This window comes from Dromaius novaehollandiae, chromosome 17, assembly GCF_036370855.1.
Source record: "Dromaius novaehollandiae isolate bDroNov1 chromosome 17, bDroNov1.hap1, whole genome shotgun sequence".
Classification (NCBI taxonomy): Eukaryota; Metazoa; Chordata; class Aves; order Casuariiformes; family Dromaiidae; genus Dromaius; species Dromaius novaehollandiae.
Genome location: NC_088114.1, coordinates 10,919,375 through 10,939,128, shown reverse-complemented (window position 1 = coordinate 10,939,128; position 19,754 = coordinate 10,919,375). Strand labels below are relative to the sequence as shown.

The window sequence follows — 19,754 nt, the reverse complement described above, 5'->3', positions numbered from 1 at the left end:
ATTCTGTGTGAGGATTAGTATAGATTAACAAAAAGCTATTTTACTAGTTTTCCTGTAGACTGTATAATGCTCGTCTTGTAATGTGTGTTCTTACCCCGGGTTTATGCATCCGAGAGAAGGTAGAGCATATACACATGTATGGTTTTGATTTACTTTAAAAAGAAAAGAAAAAGAGACACTTAGCCTGTAGTTTCAGTGCTGGAAACTGTAGTAAACCTCTTTTTAAACCCCATAACCTTGTGACTGTTTTATAGTTATAAGGAATCATAACCAGAGAAAGATTTAGCCTAACAGTGATCTGCCCTCAAAGACATTAATCTGTCACATCTAATAGAAGGGGAATAAGGAGACGAACCTTTTCTCCGAGTAATTCAGACAGATGGCGTATGGCTGTGGTGGGAACTCAAAATGCAAGTTGCCCCTCTGCCGGGGTGAGTGCAGCAGTGCTGCACACCCAAGAGCTCTGCTTACAAGTCAGCGTGAAAAGCCTCTACGCGATGTCCGTGTGTTTTAAAACCTGAATTCTTTATGATCCCTTCTCATTGCTTCTATGGCTGGCACATCAAACCAGCTTTCCACCCACTTTTTCACCCCCTTTACCTCAGTGAGATTGAGTCTTCATGTTGTCTGCAATTTTTACATCCTCTCAGAGAAATATTTTGCTTTGGGGGATCGGCAGAAGATAGTCATGTGCTTTGAGCCAACATTTCAAAACTCAGTTTTCTCTCAGTATTTCAGATATAACTTAGTTTGTCTGAGCTTCCGGTAGTTTCTTTCTTAACCCATGAAGCACACCAATGTCTTTGGGTTAGTTTCTCTTTTCTTTCCTCCTCCATGCCTTATTTGGGAAAGAAAGAAGCTAGGCTTTATTTTCTCTCCTTCTTTCTTCTTCTCCCAAACCTCAATCCCCAGCTTCTCTTTTCTAGGTTAATCATTTGAGCTCTCTCCCTCTTTCTCTTAAGCCCCGTGTTTCTCCGGGCTTAGTGAAAAGCGTTTCTGGATCACTTTGCTCCGGGTTCCTTCCTGTCCTCCAGGGAAGCAGCAAATGGCTCCTGGGACACTTTGCTCTGTTTCCTCTCTTGGAGGAGAGCCAAAGCTTACTCAACTCTCTTTTCCTCAGGTCTGCCACTCAGCCCACTAACCTATCCCCACTTTCCACCCACACTGAACACGCTGTAAGGTTTCCAAACTTGTCTGAAGAGCTTAACCCTACATTCAGCCTGTTGTCCTGTAAGAGACCAGACATGAAACCAATACTGATGCTTAAGAGTTCCCATGACATCTCAAAGCAGGTGAAGACCATTATTGTCAGATTCCTAGCATGCAACAAGACTGATTTGGAGCACTGAGAGATACGGGGCAGCGAGAGACCAAACTCATGTGCAGTGGGCTGAATTCAGAGGGGCACTAAACTTAGACACTGGTTTTCCAGCCTAGGCAGGGGAAGCTTGGTACTGGAGGACTCGAGGGTAATCCCCAGATTATCCTCCGACACACTCACAGGGAGCAAATGTCACTTTGCGTAGTGAAGTGTGCCAGCCTTGGAGCACACTATTTTTCATGTTAACATCTATTAACATGGAACCCAGTTTCCTTCCCCTCCCTATTTTTGATAATATTAAGCACCAGGATAAGCATTTAGTTTCAGTCTACAACAGCAAGAGACCACAGCACTGTGCAATAACAGGAAAAGGAGAGAATAAAGAAAAAAACCCAGGTGGTAGACACTTACTGCTCCGGCCACTGCACAAAATGCAGGCTTGAGTGCACATTTTTGCCTGATTGCATAGCTGTCTCTGCTACCCATCTAATCTGCTTAGAAAACTGGTTTTGAAGGATATGGTTCAGACATACCACTCACATGGGGGGGGGGGGGAGAAGCGATGGGAGAAAAAAAAAGTGCTGCAGCTGCAAAAGATAAAATAGAGACAACTAATTTTCTGAGAGGTTGCAACACAACCTCTCCCCCTCCTCCACATACAGTCACTGCACTGGCAGGATAAGCTGGAGATTCTCCAGCGTAAGCAAGAAGGCACAATAAGGTGTGCAGGCCCTTCTCCACCCCGATACCCACAGCCCTTGGGGGGACCGCAGAAAGCAAGGGCTGACAGCCCAGCCACTCAGAGGGAGGTGGTGACATTCCTCCGCCTGCTCATTTCAATTGCGTTACCATTTTTAAGAGGGGGACGTGAGAAATGCGCATTGCTAGATGTTATGCCGAGACAATAATAAGCACAGGGGAGTTGCAAACTCCTGTTGTACCAAGTGGTGGCTGGGCTCTGAACTTTCATTGTGTGATCCAATTTCTCCTGTCATCCAAGCCATTTTGCAAACTCCAAACATACGTTCATTTAAGCCATGTGTCCCGAAATTTAAACAGCTGAAGAGGCTGGGAGGGGTAGGGAGAGAGGAGAACCACTGGATTTCTGGTGACAGTGTCTAAAATACACATTTGCACAAGGAAGTCTCACTTCAGATACTCACTTAGCAAAACAACTACAGCTGCTGACAGGCAAGACGTACAGTTTCAAGTGACCATCAGACATAAAATAGGCCAAATAAATTACTGCAGTCTAAAGGAGTGGGTGTGTGCGCTCCTGCGAATGTAACAGAGATAACAGATGGATTACCATTAGGTGACCCAACGTCAAGATTAGCAGATCCAATTCTGATTTCAGTTACACCGTAGCAGTCACATTACCTAAGATCTAGCAGAAGCAAAACTGAAATCGGAGTTCAACTCCGAGTGTCAGGGAGGCAGCTGCATTATTTTTTAATGCCGAAAATTTCAACCCAGTTTGCTTTGTTTCAGGAGTTTAAGCTCTCTTCGGCAGAAGGGCTAACAGCCTTTGCCAGCTGCCACGTGATCTGCAAGGATGTTGTTTAAGCCGAGTTGGGCTTTTTTGGCGTGGCAATGGGGAGACGAGGTGGGGAGTGTTTGTGGTGAAGACAGCATTATAAGTACATAGGCATTTTTTGTCCCTCAGCTCAGAGATATATTTTCCTTTATTTTCACTCCCTGCTCACGTATATACTTGCCCTCTCCTTTGTGCTCTCCTACAGATAGGCCCATCTGTCCTCCGAAAGTATCAAGAATGACAGTTATGGTCTTTGGGGGGGTCTTTGAGGATGCGTTGTGCGAGTGCTTACTCCCTGGCTGAAGTCAAACGCAAGGGTTTTTTATATACATATAAATAATTTTTAAGCTTTCCAAAATATTAATTGCTTACGGAAATTAAACATCTGCTAACAATAAAATCCCCATACAAATGAGAAGATAGTTTCAGTCTGACTAAAATGCTTTCCCTTGTTAATTGCTAAGAACATCATATTCTTGTCTTTTGCAATGGTAATTTCATTAGTTCATCAATTATCAAAATATTTCAGGACTTTCTCTTTCACAACATAAAGAAAAAGGTCCAATTCCCATCTCCAAGTCCACTTTCAGCGTCCTGCAAAAGCAAGTGAGAAAGCGACTGATGTGACTCGCCAGCAAAAATCCTCAGGACAGAGCTCAGCTGCGTGGATTGCAGCGCTTGCTTGCACACCTTCTCTCCCTCCATTGCCCGCAGCTCCGCAGGAATCTGCCGAAATTTCAGAAGTTTTATTCTGCAGACCACAGATGACTGTGGCAAGTATGTACCGCAAGTGTAAAGAGGAGCCAAAATGCTGATAAGGCGAGAATGCTCAGAATAGCTGATGCCAGGGAGAGCGACGGGGGACACCAGCTGAATTTACATCACACAGTGAAGCAAGTCAGTTGGGTAAAAGCCCCCGTATGGTTGCTTGGGAACACAGAGCTAAAAGGGTTTTCACTGTTTAGAGAACTGCAGATCTCCTCCAGCTTCTCACCTCGCTCTGTGCAACTTGGTACAGAAACATGGAAAAAAATCTAAAAAACCTACAGTATTTTATTATACAGGAGAAGCAACTAGACCTTTGTGTGAATATGTTTTTCTGCACTCAAGAATCTCAAAGCACTTAGCTACAGTACTTGCACTCTATCCACTTAGGGGATGAAAGGCCAGGCCTAACTTGCTCAAGGTCAAATAGCACATTCAACAGCAGAAGATGATCCAGGACTCAGTTACAGCCAAATCCAACAGTTCTACCCATTGGATTGGAGAGACGTTAAACACCCTTGTGGCATCAACAGTGACTAATGCCCTCCTAGGTCAGCCGGCGATAGAGAACCAGGAACTCTCCCATCGCCTTCCTCTGCTCCCCACCCCTTTATTCTCACTCCAACATTGTTCTAAAGCTTAAGTGATGAGATCTTCCTAATCAGCAATTAAATAGTTAATGCTTACATTACAGCAGATGGAACTGGAGTTGCTGCAGGGAAGGTATGCAGAGGGAAGGAGGAGAAAAGAGACAGCAACGAGGAAAAAGCAGGCACAGAAACGATCCTGAAGGAAAGCAGTTTTCCCACTAAAAGGAGCCATTAGTTGACTAGACAACGTAAACCTTAAGACTTTGTCTAGACTAGGATAAAAAGATATATTGTTGAACATGTTTGAGAGGCATAGTGTAGACAAGGCTCATGGCCTTTGAGCATGGGTAAGAGTTAGAGACTAATTAGGATGTGTTCGCTAACACGTTTTAATGTTCCACTTTTAAATCCTTGCCCAAGAACTCAAGGCTATGCAAAGCAAAGGTCTCCGATGTTGTCCTAATGATTGTACGAGCAGAGCTGCGACAGCGCAAAGAAACCAGAACGCCAAGCAATAGCTAGAGCCTTACATCCAGTATTTGCCATACGCTCAGTGAATGTCTTTGAACCTTTGCATTTTGAGATAGTCACCGACATTTTACCGGACAACCTGCTATGACATTTTTCTCTCTGAAACAATCTACTGAAAACTCCACATGCCAATGGGAAAAAGAGATCACAGCTAATAGCCTACGCTCTTGTGAAACTTCTCCTTTTGCTTCAGTGTTTGCTCAGGCAGGTTTGGGAAGAAGGGGGTGGGGGAAAGAAGAGAGGGCTAAGAAAAGCGTGCCCAGGACCTTAGCAACACCATCATTTTGACGATCCATTACCAGATTTGTAATTAAAATCACGTCCCACCTCAGTAGGGCAGCGAGATGCATCCACGGAGAACTTGTTTAGAGAGTTGTTACAATAAATACCAGGAGAATTACGAATGTTGTAGCTTCTTCTTAACCCTTCCAGCAGTATTTCGGGAACCGCCTGTCAGTTTGAAAGACTGATCATTTTTCTCTCGGCTTGTTGTAGGCTCTAGGTGTGCCCCTAACCAAATAGGCTTACCACTTAAAAGCTTAATTGCACCTGTGGCTTAAACCTTATCCCAGACAGTATTTGGGAGCATTTGGATTTGGGCGTTTCAGGTGTGGGACTGGGGCCTGCATTCACAGAGCTAGACAAGTCAGAATAGAAGCCCCTGGTAAAAGCAGATCTGTGCACCAGAGAGCACGGGATGGGGGAGAGAGAAGGGCTTGTTCCATTTTGATCACATTTATCTGTATTTGCATTTCCACAGTGGGGTTTGAGTAATGTCCACCTCCTTGTTTGTGACCGAGGGCAGGTTTCACAGTCTCAGATTTCTCTTCCACAACAAAAAAGATCAAAGTTTGAGCCACTTGTGCAACTTGGGTGTTTACAGTGAACTGGTCTAATCGCATGGCAAGCCCTCCCTGCCGTTATCAGTCTCGCGCTCGGCCAAGCTCCTTCATTCCATATGCACCAGGAAGGACCGCGCAGAGAGAGCCCACATCTGACCTGCACTACAACCCACCATCCCTTCTGGCTGCTCGTACACAGGAACTAAAATACAGCATCCTAGGGAAGGGTTTAACACCTTCAAGTAAAAACTCATTCAGGCTCCTTTCTGTAGGGCTGACAAGTCATTCCCAGGTTGTATTTTTAAAGAGGCTTTCTAAAAAGCAACCAAATGCAGTGCAAAAAAACCCCCAAAAACAAAAAAACAAAATAAAGCAAAAGAGAAGGTTCCCCTCACTCACCTGATCACTATTTTCTAGGCAGTACAGGCACATAGCGCACCTTCTTCCCAAAGGAAACCTGTGCCACTTTTTCAAAAGTTATTGGAGAAGGAAAGATAAATATATATGGCATAATATGAGTCCATACTCGCAGTAATCAGCATATAAAAAATCCTCATTCCTAACCTCATTCTGTCTTCACGCAAGGACACAAACTGTCTGGGTCTCAGTTTTGCAAGCTATAAAATGGAGCTAAATTTTAGGGGTTTGTGAAATTGCTTTAATTAATAATTGCAAAGTGCACATTTTCAGATGGAAGGCATCATATAAATATTAATGAGCTCTGACTGCTGGCAGTACGCGTGTCTCTTAGGAATCGTAAGCACCATGGATGGATCAAAGAGGGCATGTAGCTCCAAGAGACGGAGTGGTGGGAGTTGGCTCTGTGTTTAACTATTTTTTTAAAGTAGATCCTCAAGACTGCTCTGGATATTCCCTATCAAGTTACAGCAGCTTTCAATTAAAAATACATTTTATCCTTAGGCAAAATTCCACAGTGTACCTTTTAATATTAGCAGGGCACATTTTCATTTATGTAGATCTTTATTCTACATACATGCATTAATAGATCTTTGTAAATAGGGGTCAAACCAACTGGGAAATAGGGATTTTCACTTTGTTCTGATCTAAACAAATACCCTTCCCCGGTTACATCACTGAACAACTTCCCGCTCTGCTGGCGATGCAGTGGCAAGGAGTGGGATGCGGATGTGGCAGCTGTTTGCTTCACAACATTAATAGGACATATATTAGTCTGGCAAGACTTCAGACATGGACTAGACCTTTGAATGAATATGGCAGAAAGCTCTGTATGGTAAAGGCACTGCTTCTGTTTTCCTAAGCTATCATCTCTCGAGCTTGAAAAGCACAAAATGTGGCTACGAACAGGCTTAAGAGAGGTCCAAGCCCTTAACCGCTGCCTCAGGAAGGCTGGGTGGCCGTGGGCCCCAGCAGGGCACCTGCGTTTGCTGCCACCCTGGTCTTTTTTTGTTGTAGGGGGTGGTGGTAGGGAATCAGAAAGAGCTGGTTTGGGGGTTTTCTTGAAATATGAGAAGACAGAATGAGGACTGAAGCTCGCTCACTCTCCAAAGAAAATCCCATCTCATCAGCTGCCTTCTTTCCTCTTCCAAACTAATAAGGCCCAAGGGCTGGCTTTCTGCTCCCTTGTCAGTAAGGAGGCTGCCTAGACACTTTGTGAGCTTGGCATATGGCAAGCCAAAGGGTCTTCAGCTCCTCGCCTGCTTTGAGGGAGCTGTTTCATTGCCTTAACAGTCAGAGCAGTGGCCCTGTGTCCTGCTGCTCTCAGCCGTGGCTCCTGAACATAACTTTGGCTTTTTGCAGTTGCTGCTAAGGCAGTGCTGAAAGCCTCTTTAGCTGCCTCTTTGGTTGTGTCCACACTAGGGCAACTGGAATGGATCACTCAATCCTGGAAGCAGGAAAAAGAAAATAATAATAATAATGTAGACATGTTTGGGGTGCTTGTAATTGTGCCACTGGGCTGCTCAGAGGGAGTACAGCAGAGAGGTGGTGTTAAGAATCCTTAATGCTCCTTTGGCAAAACAGGGAGAGATTTGGAAGATGCTCAGTACAGACATCTTGGTAGCCAGAAAAATGAATTCACTGTTAGGGGGCCAATAAAAGTCTGAATGCTCACAATATATGGGAAGTGGTGGCAGGGATAGCCAAAACTATGGTCTAATAACTTGTATTTACTTGCTGCGTTCAGTGCTGAAAGATAAGATAGAAAGCATGAATGTGTTCTGACACTAAGTAATGTAAATCCTGGCCACAGTGCTGGTAATTTTGAGACAAGGAATCATGAATCCAAACCAAAGAGACTGGAGGTCAACTTTTTCCCCTCAGTCACACCAGGGAATTATACCTCTCTATGAATAATGCTTTTATAGCTAACTCAGGCATCAGATCTAGCAAATAACTCTCCATGAACTCTAGCTCAAAGGAATCATTTTGGAAAAGGTCATACCACCTCCTGTTTCCAGAATTAAGTTAATTAGCAGTTGTCCCTCTCTGTATAAGATCAGGGATCCTCCCACAAAAGAGATACACAACCAAATTGTTAAAAGATGTACATATGCCCCCTTAAGCAAACAGGCTTCTTTGTAGTATCACTATGATTCCCTCTGGTCATCCCCATAGAAAAACACTCAGTTGGAAGGGAAGCAGGCGGGCAGATTAGCATAACCAACACTTCTGCAGGTACAAGGAACACAGTACTGGTCGATAGGCACGCTGGTGGTTTAGCACCAGAGAAGAAATCTCTCGCCATCTGGATGACTTTTATCAAGTTCAGCATCAGCCTTTGATAAAGAATGAGATATTTGAACTATCATAGTTTTCTTGAATTTTAAATATTTGCAGTGTATTTTGCACTCTAACATGCTTTGTTTCTTCTTATTCCATCCAGACATCTATACAATATACATTATTGGAGTATTTCACTTCCCCTCCACATGACCAGCTATGTGCATTGAGAGAAAGTAAATCCAGGTAAGACCTGCTATCAGTTACATCTGGGTGCAACTGAAGTTTGATCAGCAATGAAGGTCAACATACTGTTCTGTATTTTCTGTCCACAAAAAAGTTACACAGTTCACTTAGTGAAAGAAGGAAAAAAAAGATAGCCTAGCCTCCCATGTGGTTCTTGGGCACAGAAACATTGTAATAGGTTGCCTGCCGCAGTATTTACTGCTGGTTTACAACAACAGTTTAAAAACAGAAACCCAAACCCAAGTGTTTAATTACAGCCATGTCCAGCATAATCTAACTCTAGCACAGCATAAACTATGTGGGATGCTAAACCCTATTTCTTAAGCTAGGAGCCTTTCTGACAGCCTGCCATCACTGCTTGCTCTGAACACAGCCTGGAACCTGCTAAGCGAGAATGGATTAGACCAAGAAGCATCGGCTCTGGCTCCCCAGGCAGAACACTGCTTTGCAGGCCCATCGAAAGAGTCCAGAGACTATTTGTGTCAGCTCCCGAAACCACAAACCACAGCTAGCCCTCCCTCTGCAGCACTTGCATGCTGCTCCTCACAGAGCCAGAGCAAGATATTTTGGCATCCAGATCACCTTCTCTGGGGCCCACCCATCCCTTTTCATCTCCTTCCTCTCCTTATCACAGACTTGCAGTCCCTCTTCCTGGGCAGCAGCCGAAACCGGGGCATATTTGCCTCCACATTTGGCACTCTTCTTTCTCCCCCTCACCCCATCCTTCTCTCCTCTCTCCTCCCATGGCCCTGCCTTGCTGTACGAAATCAGAGTGCGAGTAGCTTTTTGTGGTAGTAGCAGAGTGTGTCCAACATACCCAACTGAAGAAGGAAAAATAGAGTAAAATTTCAAGGATGGAAAAGACTGCAATAATCTGCAAATACCCCAAGGCAGGGTGCAGCTCACCAGCCCTCGCCAGGCTCCCTGGCACAGGAGGGGTAGTGCCAGGAGCGGCACAGCTACGGGGCGTGCGACCGGCAGCTCTGTCAGTCTGAACCAGAACGGGAATTCAGGGTACCCTTGGCATTTCAGGTTTAACTTTAAAATAAATAAAGCAAAAGTGAACGCTGTAGCAAAGGAATGGCTTCTGGGCAGCTCAGGCTTGACCTACACTTTCGAGCCAGTCATTTCCCATAAATACACATTTTAAACATGAGAAAGGGGGAGAGGAGACAAAACAAACTGAGTCAACTGCTTACTGTCTTTCTGATTCAGAGTCCTCAACAGATGTAAGACAGAAAATTATTCTATGAAAAAGTTCCTTTTTATGTATTTGGGACAGCCCCCCAATTTTTTTTTTTTTTTTTTTTTTTTTTTTTTTTTTTTTAAACCAGAGGGGAAGAAGAGGACAAGACCTAAACTGCAAACTTGTCTGCACCCTCGCAGGAATTCACCGGTTTTTCACCTCCCACAGGTATCATCAGCACGCTACCGAGAGCAGGGAAAAAAGCAGCTAAGATCAAACACAAGCTAGTAACAAAGCTCTTCCTCTGGTGTTCCTGCAGTGGGCCAGGATTTCTGGCTGCAGCTAGTCCTTTCCTGCAAGGCTGGGGTGGCTCAGAGTCCCTTTTAAAGGAAAGGCCACCCTGGGAACGTGCTGCAGCTGCGACCCAGAGCGAGCAGGAGGCAGGAAGTCTGACGTTCACACCAGCCTCGGCCCCTTCACTCACACCTCTTTTCAAATAGCTTTAGCACATGGAGCCCACATTTTCACATTCTCCGAACCGGCTTCATCTATCGCATTGCGAGTTTAAGAGAATTTTTTTGAATTGTACAAGTCCTTCTTTCCATATTCTGAGAATCGCTCCACCGAGAGAGACTTTTAAATTGTTTTTATAAGCTGTTCTCCTCTCTGATTTTTGCAATAATTTGCTACACTCCCTTTTAAGCAATCTACATAATTTTTAAAAACTAAAATACAGATTGAAACACCATACCAACTGTTGTCACAGTCCAAAAATGTCCGGATTTTCAAACTTAAGTCCACCCCTGTATGAAAGGGCCACACACATGTAGGTGTCAATCAGACTCTGTGGCAAAACAGAGGAACCCAGGCTGAGATTTCAGAATGGCACAGACTATCCTGGACAGAAAGACAGTGCCAGTCCTCACCCATCTGGAATAATTTCTGCATTTTAATGTGAACTTTTGGAATTTAACTTCAAGCAGCTAGCTGCTAGGAACATCCTAGTTTGATTTCTGCATCTCCTGCTTTGCATTGTTGGTGATACGAGCAGGAAGAGAGGGAAATAAAGAAAAATGCATTATATAAAAGAATAGACCACAATTATACCTAATATTATCATTGTGACTGTTTTTGCAGGCGACTCCAGAGGTCTGTTGTGTGTCCAGACATTCCGTATCCATTTTTATTCCATTCTGTTAAAGAAACATTATCTCCATTCCCTTCCTCTCAGCACCAGGATTAAAATAAAAGGACATTCAAAGTATTTGTGGAAAATGGCAAACAAGTGGGTAGTAAAGCCTGGAGATTGCTTGGCAGTAGAAAGCCATATGCAGAAGTTAGCCAGGGCAAGTAACTAAGTGAGGACAACAAAACCCAGCATTTTATAGCCTTTGGGCACTCAGCAAAAGGCTGATGATTGAGTGGAAAGAGCCAACCCCACATGATACTGCAAGGGCTCAAGTACTATTTTGAATCAGGTAAACTAATATCTCCTGTACCTGTTCCAAACGACATATTAATACATGGCCTCTGTTTCTGCAAAGTCTGCTGGCTGCCCTCTTCGAAGGAGCATCTATCTTAGACAAGATTTTGCATTTTCTCTTGGTCTCTGAAAAAGGATCCCAAACAAGTGGTAGGGGCACACGGTTTTGGAAGCCCTTGCATGTTTATCTTTACTGATAAGCCTGCAATCTTTGCTGCAAGCACATCAGCTTGTGTCTGCAGCCAAACCTTATTCCAGTCAATGTCTTCTTTAGGAACAGGCTTCCTCAGAACTGGGCAATTCGTTTAACCCCTTAGTGGCCAATCTAAAGCAACTCTGGTGGGGAAGATCACTTCCTTTCCTCACTCGATAAGATGCATCATGTTTTCACACATCTGTAAAAAAACCAAGCAAGTAAGCCAGCCCAGCTTTGAGTCAGCAGCAGTGCAAATTATATAGTTACACAGATACTATCAGGAAAATTCACCCTAGGAGAGCCCCATCTTCTCAAACAGCCTCTGGTTCCGTGCAGGAGACAATACTTTTAAATACTTTTAAAATAAGGGATGCAGGTATTTAATTTGCAGGTTGAATGTATGAGAATTCATTAAGAGGACTTACTGAAGTTACTGTCTAACTGACTGGAGACTGTCAGCAGGAGCTATTTGAATTCTTAGAACTGGAGAATCAACCATAATTCTAAGACACCTGATACTTAGGTTAAATTAATTAGTAGGTTAAATTAATCTGCTCATAGAGCTTTGTTAATACTTGAATTTTCGGTTATCACACACCCCCATGAACGCTAAGGGCAAATATCCAGGAAGTGACTCGGGATCTCCCAGAGCTGGCATGCCAGGAGCTTGGATAGCCTGGAAACTGCAAACAAGTGGCTTTTCTCTGACAGCAGGTTCCACTTATTTCCTCCCACTTGCTCTTTCCCCATCTCCTTCCTACACTCCTGAGTCAACCTTCACCAAGCGAGTTTCAGTTAAGCATGTGCGTTGCCAGAGGTGTTTTTAAAAGCTTATTTATAGTACACACGCACAGTGCATGATGCTTTCAGGGCTTTTGGACACTTCAGCATTTCAGGTATGACTTTGCCAGGTGGAAGGAACATGAATTCATCAACCACTTCCGCTGTGTTTGTCTGCCTCTGTACTCCAACTCAGAGTTGGAAGGCAAGAAAGTAATTTTTTTCTCTGTTATCTCCTTCCCCATTGATCATAACATCCATGATCAACTTACTGGAAACTCCAACTGAAGAGCCTCAGAGCGAGCCAGCTGGTCCTCCCCAGCCGATCCTCTGGCAGAACCAGCAGCCAGTTAGACAATGCAGTGATTCCACGAACAATTTCCCATTAGGGCAAGAGTCAGAAAACAGTGCAGTAAACAGACCTGCACGAAACTTGCCAGTCAAAGTTCACATGGTCCAGCACTCTGTGCATCTGGCAAGCCAACAAGTTTCATTAAGCAGTGTTTGTCCTAAATGGATATATCTGACCCATGTGACCAGTTTCTCCTTTCATAAGGAAAATGTAACATGACCACAAGATCTTTTCTAAGTGAAAAAGCACATATGCCCAGAAGCAAATCTCTGAGCTCAAGTTCTGACCCCCCAAAATAGTTGTGCTAATGTTTTGGCTTTCCCATCTAAATGCAGCATGAGTTGGGTTTTACTGCATAAGCCTCTGCTGTCGTAGAGAGGTGCCACATTCTGCTTCCTGCTCTCTATCTGGCCCATATAGCGAACCTCCACCAGACAAGCCATTCAAAATGGAAAGGGTACGTTCACAGCTGGTTTTTAAAATGAGTTTGACTTTCCCGGTTCTGAAATGATGAACATTACTGAAATATTGTTTCCTCAGCAGCACAGCAAATAAAAACAGAGCAAGTATCCAGAGTAATAGCTCAGAAACCTCAGTATCAGGAGGTAGCGCAGAGGCGTTCTGGGAGGAGGAGAAGAAAAGGATGTGGTAGAAAATTTGCTAGTGCCCAGAAACTCACTGAAGAAGCTAGATGCATGCCAGAATGCCTCAGGACAGGGCTGAGTCCATTGCTCTTTCCACAAGAGCAGCTCTTTCTAAATAAAGAGGTCTTTACACGCAGCACTTGGGGAACTTAATTCAGATTAACTAAAGCTGTGAATTTAAAGTGAATTAGCTAAACCACATTATATCTCTGTACAGACACACTCATTCAGTATGAAAAGGAACTTTCATTTGGTTTATCTCATTTTACTGAGTTAAGAGCATTTTTATTCCAAATAAGAGTGCCCATGCAAGGGATTAGTAGGCTGAACAAAGGATGAAGGTACATGATATGTCAGTGCTGAATGTGGCATAAGAAGTTCCCGCTCCCATTGGGGACGTTCATTGTCCCCCACACTTAAAAATAACCCAACTAAAATTATTAATTCAATTTTTTCTATATACCATGCATACAAACCCCAGGCTGCATTAAAAGACAAACAAATGAAAAACACTCTGGCTCAGCATTTGCCTCTTGTTTCAATCTACCAGACCATATGTATGGTTCGAGAATGAAAATCACAGAAGGAAAAAGTGATGAAAAGGACACTGACAGCATGGAAAATGGGAAAAAAAACAACAGCACATCAGAAACTTTCATGGCGTGATTTCATGTAGAGATGACAGGCACCAGACCCCAACCACATCTGTGGAAAAATGTATATATGAACCTGGATCTAGATTTGACCCCAACCATTCCCATGACTTACTAATTCAGAGCACCTACCGGAAAAAGTATTTCTCGAGTTTTAGATGCGAGGTTTCGTGCTGTTTGTAAGTAATTGGGTATGTTTCCAGCTTGCCTAAGCAATACAGACCTCTGACAACTTCATCAAGGGCCATACAACACCACAACTCAGGTATCTGCATGGACACAGCATTTTTCATCAAAAGGGCTCAGCAAAAACCATTTCTGTAAGCAGAAACAGCAAGTAATGGTAATTTCTAGCTGCCATTTAGGAAAACGGATGTAACCTCTCTGCCTCGGTTTACCCAAGATTGCCGAGAAACCAGAAGGCCAATTTTTTCCCCAGTAATCTTATCTATCTAATGATGCCTCTTACGTTTAACTCTGTATAGCTGAACTATAAAAATCCAGCCAGCAAAGGGAGACTGACTAGCTGGTTAAAGTGAGAGCATTCTGCTAACTGTGGTTACTGAATAGGCTGAACCCACAGAAATATGTGCTACTTTCCTTGCCCCCCCCCCCTTTTGAAAGGGAGATGGAGGAAAAAAAGAGGGTGAAGAATTTGTTATACCTATTCACAGTAAGCAACACTCTGGCTCCAACACAATCTTCCACAAGAAGGAAAAAAACAACTTCTCAAGCAATTCAAGATTATACAGGAGATAGATGAAAGCATCCCTTGGAAAGCCAGGAAATCGCAGGCTGGCTGGTTGGGAAAGAATTAGCAGTATGTAATGAATAACACAGCTCTCCCCTTCCTCATCCCCAAGGTGAATGCAGGTCCTGCATAATATTGACTTCCGCATCAGCACCAGAGAAAAGCTCTCAGTTGAGGTCTTTCTCATTTCTAGCAAGGCCTCTCTCCCCCTTGCTTTAAGTTGTTGGAGGCTATTTCACACCAGTTACCAGCAATACTTCTACATGGCACGACACATTCATACACAGAGCTTGCAGTGAAAGGTTTAGCCAGTGGAGAACACCAGGAGGGAGAGGAGAAGACAGCAGCCCTTATCCTGACTCGCATAGAGGCTCAGTGGCCCTTTGCTGGTGGGCTTGATTCTTCACCAGTGGAACCAACCCACCTGCTCTTGTGTTTAGAAGGGAAGAATAGGGAACAGTTCAGCTAACACTTTAGCGAACAGGAAAAATCCTGACATTTGGTAATACGTCCTGGAACACAGACTCTCAGGATCCGCTTCAGGAAAAGCTACTGAAAGACCAGGAACACCTGGTGTATTCATAAGGCCTAGCAAGTAGAGAAGAGATGACACATAGCACAAAGCTGTGCACGATGTGGAAAGACTTCTATATGGGTAGAGGTAGAAAGGACAGAGCAGAGGAGAGGTATGTAAAACTGAGCGTTACAGAAAGAGCAGACAGGCAAACACTGTTTATTCCTTCAGCACAAGAGGAGGAGGGCCACTGACGACAGACAATCAAAACCAGCAGAAAGAAGAAGAGAGATGAGTGACAGCTGCTGCCCACAATCATTGTGGCCTACAGACAGCAGTATCAGCAACACACTGGGGAGCAGTATCATACCTTGCTTTCCCAGTGCCACAGTAAGTTCCAGGTTGCAGACCACTGAAACACCACGCGCAGTGGTACAGCTGCCCTGTGCGATTCCTTCGTCCCCAATTCAAAGAGGGAGGGAGTTTGCAAGAATAGATTAACTGCAAGTATATTTTATATGAAAGAGGATACCTCGCTACGGAGACTACCCATGTATAGGCTAGAAACTCTTGCCTTAGGGCATAAACCAACCACTAACTTCCTCTATGGGCAACTTATTCCCTAGCTGTTTGTTTTAGGAGTTCTTGTACCTTTCCCTCAAGCATCTGGCATTTGCCTCTCTTGGAGCGAGGATGCCAGACTAGACAGACAGATCAGGGCTTCTTTCTGGTATGGCAATTACTGCATTCCAACCTGGAAGGGGGAGAACACACTGGGGAAAGTGAGGAATGTTAGATGGCAAGTTCCAATAACACACAGCCCTCTTAAATAGCCTTTCCTCTCCATCTGGCCCTGCGCACTCTTACCAGCGGCAGGCAGGGAGCACACGGCAGCACAACTTGGCGCTTTGCATTCTCAAAGAGGTCTGTGCTCCTCCGCAGAGCCTGGGAACAAAGCTGAGCTGAGCTCGGCTCGGCCCTGGAGGTCCCCACTTGTGCAAGAAGTGGGATGTTCTCACGCTGTTACACAAATGTGTTACAAAAACCAAAGGACAGAGCAAAACTGTTGTCTGAAGCCCAGGTTAAAGCAAAACGCGGATTTTTGCATTGTCACTAGACACAAAGGTCTCCCAATACCAGGCCAAATCAGTCACTGTCCTGTATGATTTGTGCCTCTAGAGCTTTTTTAAAAAAAGTCTGCAAAACATTCTCTGCAACTTTTGAGTAAGTCAACCCATTTTCTGCAGAATAGTATAGCATATACTTCTATCAGCCTATGAAATATGGGCTCAGGATTGCATCTGTACCCCAAAATGGGCATTTGGGAAGGCCTCCTTCCTCCTCCCCTGGGGCCAGAAAGCTCCAAAATGCCCCAAGACAACTGAGGTCTGGGGAAACCTGGACCTGCCTTTCTGCCTGAAGAATCTCCTCTCTGTTGACTTTGGCTCCATGCCAATTTAACTCTCAAATCCAGGTCTCTCAATGTGTGTCAGCAGAAACTGCTAGGAGGTATCTGTCCAGACACTATCTCACTTGTGACTTTCTTCATTGATACCCTTCTTGAAAGCAGCTGTTGCGGCTGCATTTATCCACTGGAGCCCTCAATTCCTTGCTGCCCATCTGCTGCAGAGGAGGCAGAGCCAAACAGACAAGACACAAATAGCCAACAGGGAAGACCTTGCCACACCAAACAATAAGAGCCAGGAAATCCAAATCCTACACCTACCTATTGAATTTGTGCTTGTTTTTAAAAGCAGCAGAAGAATGTGGATAAGCAAACACAGATACAGTTGAATGAATTATCTAAGTTTAGAGAAGTGGTATCTAAATAATGCTATTTTAACTTATTACCGTAACAAATATGAGAATTGATTTAATAACTTAATGTTGTTTTTGGACAGTAGAGGTCTGCATGGATGGACCAAGAGGCTAATGATATTATCTTATCAAATCAGTGTACAATAATAGAACTTCTCCATGCATTGATGGAACTGAGGTTTAGCTCTGCATCAGAAAATATCCCTGAAAGACAGCGGAGATAGTATTTGGCAGGAACTCTTTGTCACTGGGTGCCTAGTCTTTATTCTCTTTCCTTTTCAAAATGTTACTAAGTATTATCTTTAAGGTATCTCATGACAAGAAATTTCCTCTGATAATCCTTTGTTGCTTGTTGTTTAACCTCCCTCTGTCTTTCAGAGAGGTAGTCAATATAATTCTCCAAAAGATTTAAGCAAAAGGGAAAGAGCTGCTGGTGGATATGCAAATCTATTCATTGTAAGCCTACAATAAAGCATCTTCCATCAAGGTACAAGCAAAATGACTTACTGACGTTAACTGGCAAGTACTTTGCATTCATATGGTATCTTTCATCTACAGACTTCAAAGCAGCTGACAGGAGGCAGGCAGGCGTTGTTTCTCTGTCCATCCAAGGAAGAAACTGAAGCACAAAGTGGCAAGGTCTCCCAATCAAGGTAAAACCATTAGCAGAAATCCAAATTAACTGATTGCCCATCCTTAGAAATGAACAATTCTGCTTCCAGTGTACCAGAGACCAGAACCACCACTCTCACACACCCCTCCAAGAACTGTCAGGGATTCTTTAGGTATTTAAGTCTTATTCATTAGAAACTAAACAAACATGGAACGCAAGAATACTTTTCTCCACACAGGGGAAGGAAGGAGATCTGAAACCAATCCAGATCTTAAGTTCTACAGTGCTCCAAGAAGGAGTGCTCCTTGAATGAGCCTGCATAAGCATAGGAGGAAAAAGGGGAAAATTCAGTCATGAGGAGAAAAGGGGAAATTCTGCTACATATTCTAGCGAGTGTTTTAAATAAACCTGTTCTAATGAAGATCTCTCCTCTCCAGAGGAAAGCTAGGACTATAGGAAAGGTCACAGAATTAATTTCAAAAATGCTGTCTTAAAGAACATTTTTCTTGCTTCGGTTCTTCACCCTGTCCTCATAACAGGTAGAAGAAATGCAGACTACCTACGGTGCTCAAATGGTCAGCAGAAACACCTTTTAAACATTAATAGGAGAAAATCCCCAGCACAGTGCTGTTTTAAAAGAGATATATGGGTTCCTGTAAATTTCAAAACAAACAAACAAAAAAGGATGCTGGGGCAATCTCTGGAGCAAACACTCTTTTAGCACTGGTCCGAGAGACTGCAATAGCAATATTCCAAAATGCTCTCCATAGTTATGAGATCTCTCACGGCCTATGGAGTTGGAGAATATTAGAGGCCACTAAATCCTAAAGTTTATTTTTCTTAAAGTTTTCACTTCAAATAAAGCTTTGTTTTAAAATGTATAGGGCCAACTGTTAGGGCATTGAGGTCCTGGTTATTAGCCAGCTAGAGCCCATGAATTATGTTTAGTGAGAAGTTTATAGGCTCAGTAAACACCATTCCAGTTCCCCTCACCCCTGAACTGTGGAAGCCAAATCAGGAGATACTCAATAGCATGTTACCTCTAGCACCAGCACAAACATCATCTGATTACAGGCATTTTATTTTTTGTAAAGAATTTGCTATTGTATCATTTAATAGAAGGAAGTCTTTAAATTTACCAAGGCAACACACAAAGAGTAAGTAACTGTTTAGTTCTGTTCACCATCTTCTGGAGCAGGAATATTTGTTTCCATCTGGTAGCTCTCGGGGTCCAAGCAGTACAGAAATGTAATCCTTGGGACACTTGGTAAGGCAGGACTCTAGCAAGGAACTTAAAACACTAGCAAGATTAGAGTGGGCAACCACAGGAGCTTTCTGATAAAACCATCCTACAGAGTCAGGGCAGACTATGGGGCAGTAAGAAGCTGCTTTTTTTAATCCTGGTGCCACTTTGTTTCAAGGGAGACATGTGAAAACTGGGTCTATTCTGCGTTCTGAGAGTATGTGGCCAGAGGACGGGACTTAATCTGGGGGGTGGGGGAAACAACGTTGATCCTTTTGAGCTTCACAGTCAAGAACAACTTATTAAATCATTTTGGCTTAATTTGAGAGCTGGCTACAGCCTAGACGCAGTCCAGGTAAGATGCACATGCATGTCCAAAATGGAGATAGGGCAGTTTCACGTGGTGACATTAGCACTGCCCAACCTTGTACCTCCTTGTAGGAAGCACCTGCCCAGAGACCGAAACAGAAAGTAGGCATTTGCAGAACCAGAAAGACTGACAGGTACCTGTGCAAATTCAGAAGCAACTTTTGCTTGGGTGGTTGGTTTTACCCTGGACCCAAAGTTGTCTTACCTGGTTACCTTCCACTGCCATGAGCTAAAGGCTTCCATACAAAGAGTAACCAGTGATCAGTCAGTGTGAAGTAACTTGTTTATGTGCTTGTTGTTCCAGTTCTCTAAGAATAGCTAAGATACACCAGAAGACAATACAAGGACTATGTCAGTCCCTGAGGCAAGGAAAGTTAATTTAGTTTGAAGAATAAGGATGCAAAAAAGAGTGCTATGATAACAACAGTCTGTTCTGGTAGCAAAGACACTAAAGTAGAACTCAAGGAATTCAGGTTCTCTTCCAGTTCTCCCCATCTGTCACACCACCTTGGCTTAATAAGGCATCTCTTTGTTTCTCTGCTTCCTTTCTCACCTTCTGTCTGTCCTGTCCATTTAGACTGTGACATCTTCAGAGGAGAGACTATGTTCTTACAGCACCT

General features: G+C 43.7%; 1 protein-coding gene and 1 long non-coding RNA gene across 11 annotated transcripts in view; one reads left to right on the top strand and one right to left on the bottom strand.

The window, feature by feature from the left end:
- The window catches only part of LOC112985605 (uncharacterized), a 74,249-nt gene extending 65,717 nt beyond the window's left edge, over positions 1 to 8,532 (top strand). Inside the window, exon 5 of the long non-coding RNA XR_010392068.1 lies at positions 8,450 to 8,532. This is a non-coding gene — a long non-coding RNA (uncharacterized LOC112985605). The remainder of the gene's footprint in view (positions 1 to 8,449) is intronic.
- The window catches only part of HIC2 (HIC ZBTB transcriptional repressor 2), an 80,503-nt gene that overhangs the window by 44,159 nt on the left and 16,590 nt on the right, over positions 1 to 19,754 (bottom strand). The gene's annotated exons all lie outside the window — the stretch shown is intronic.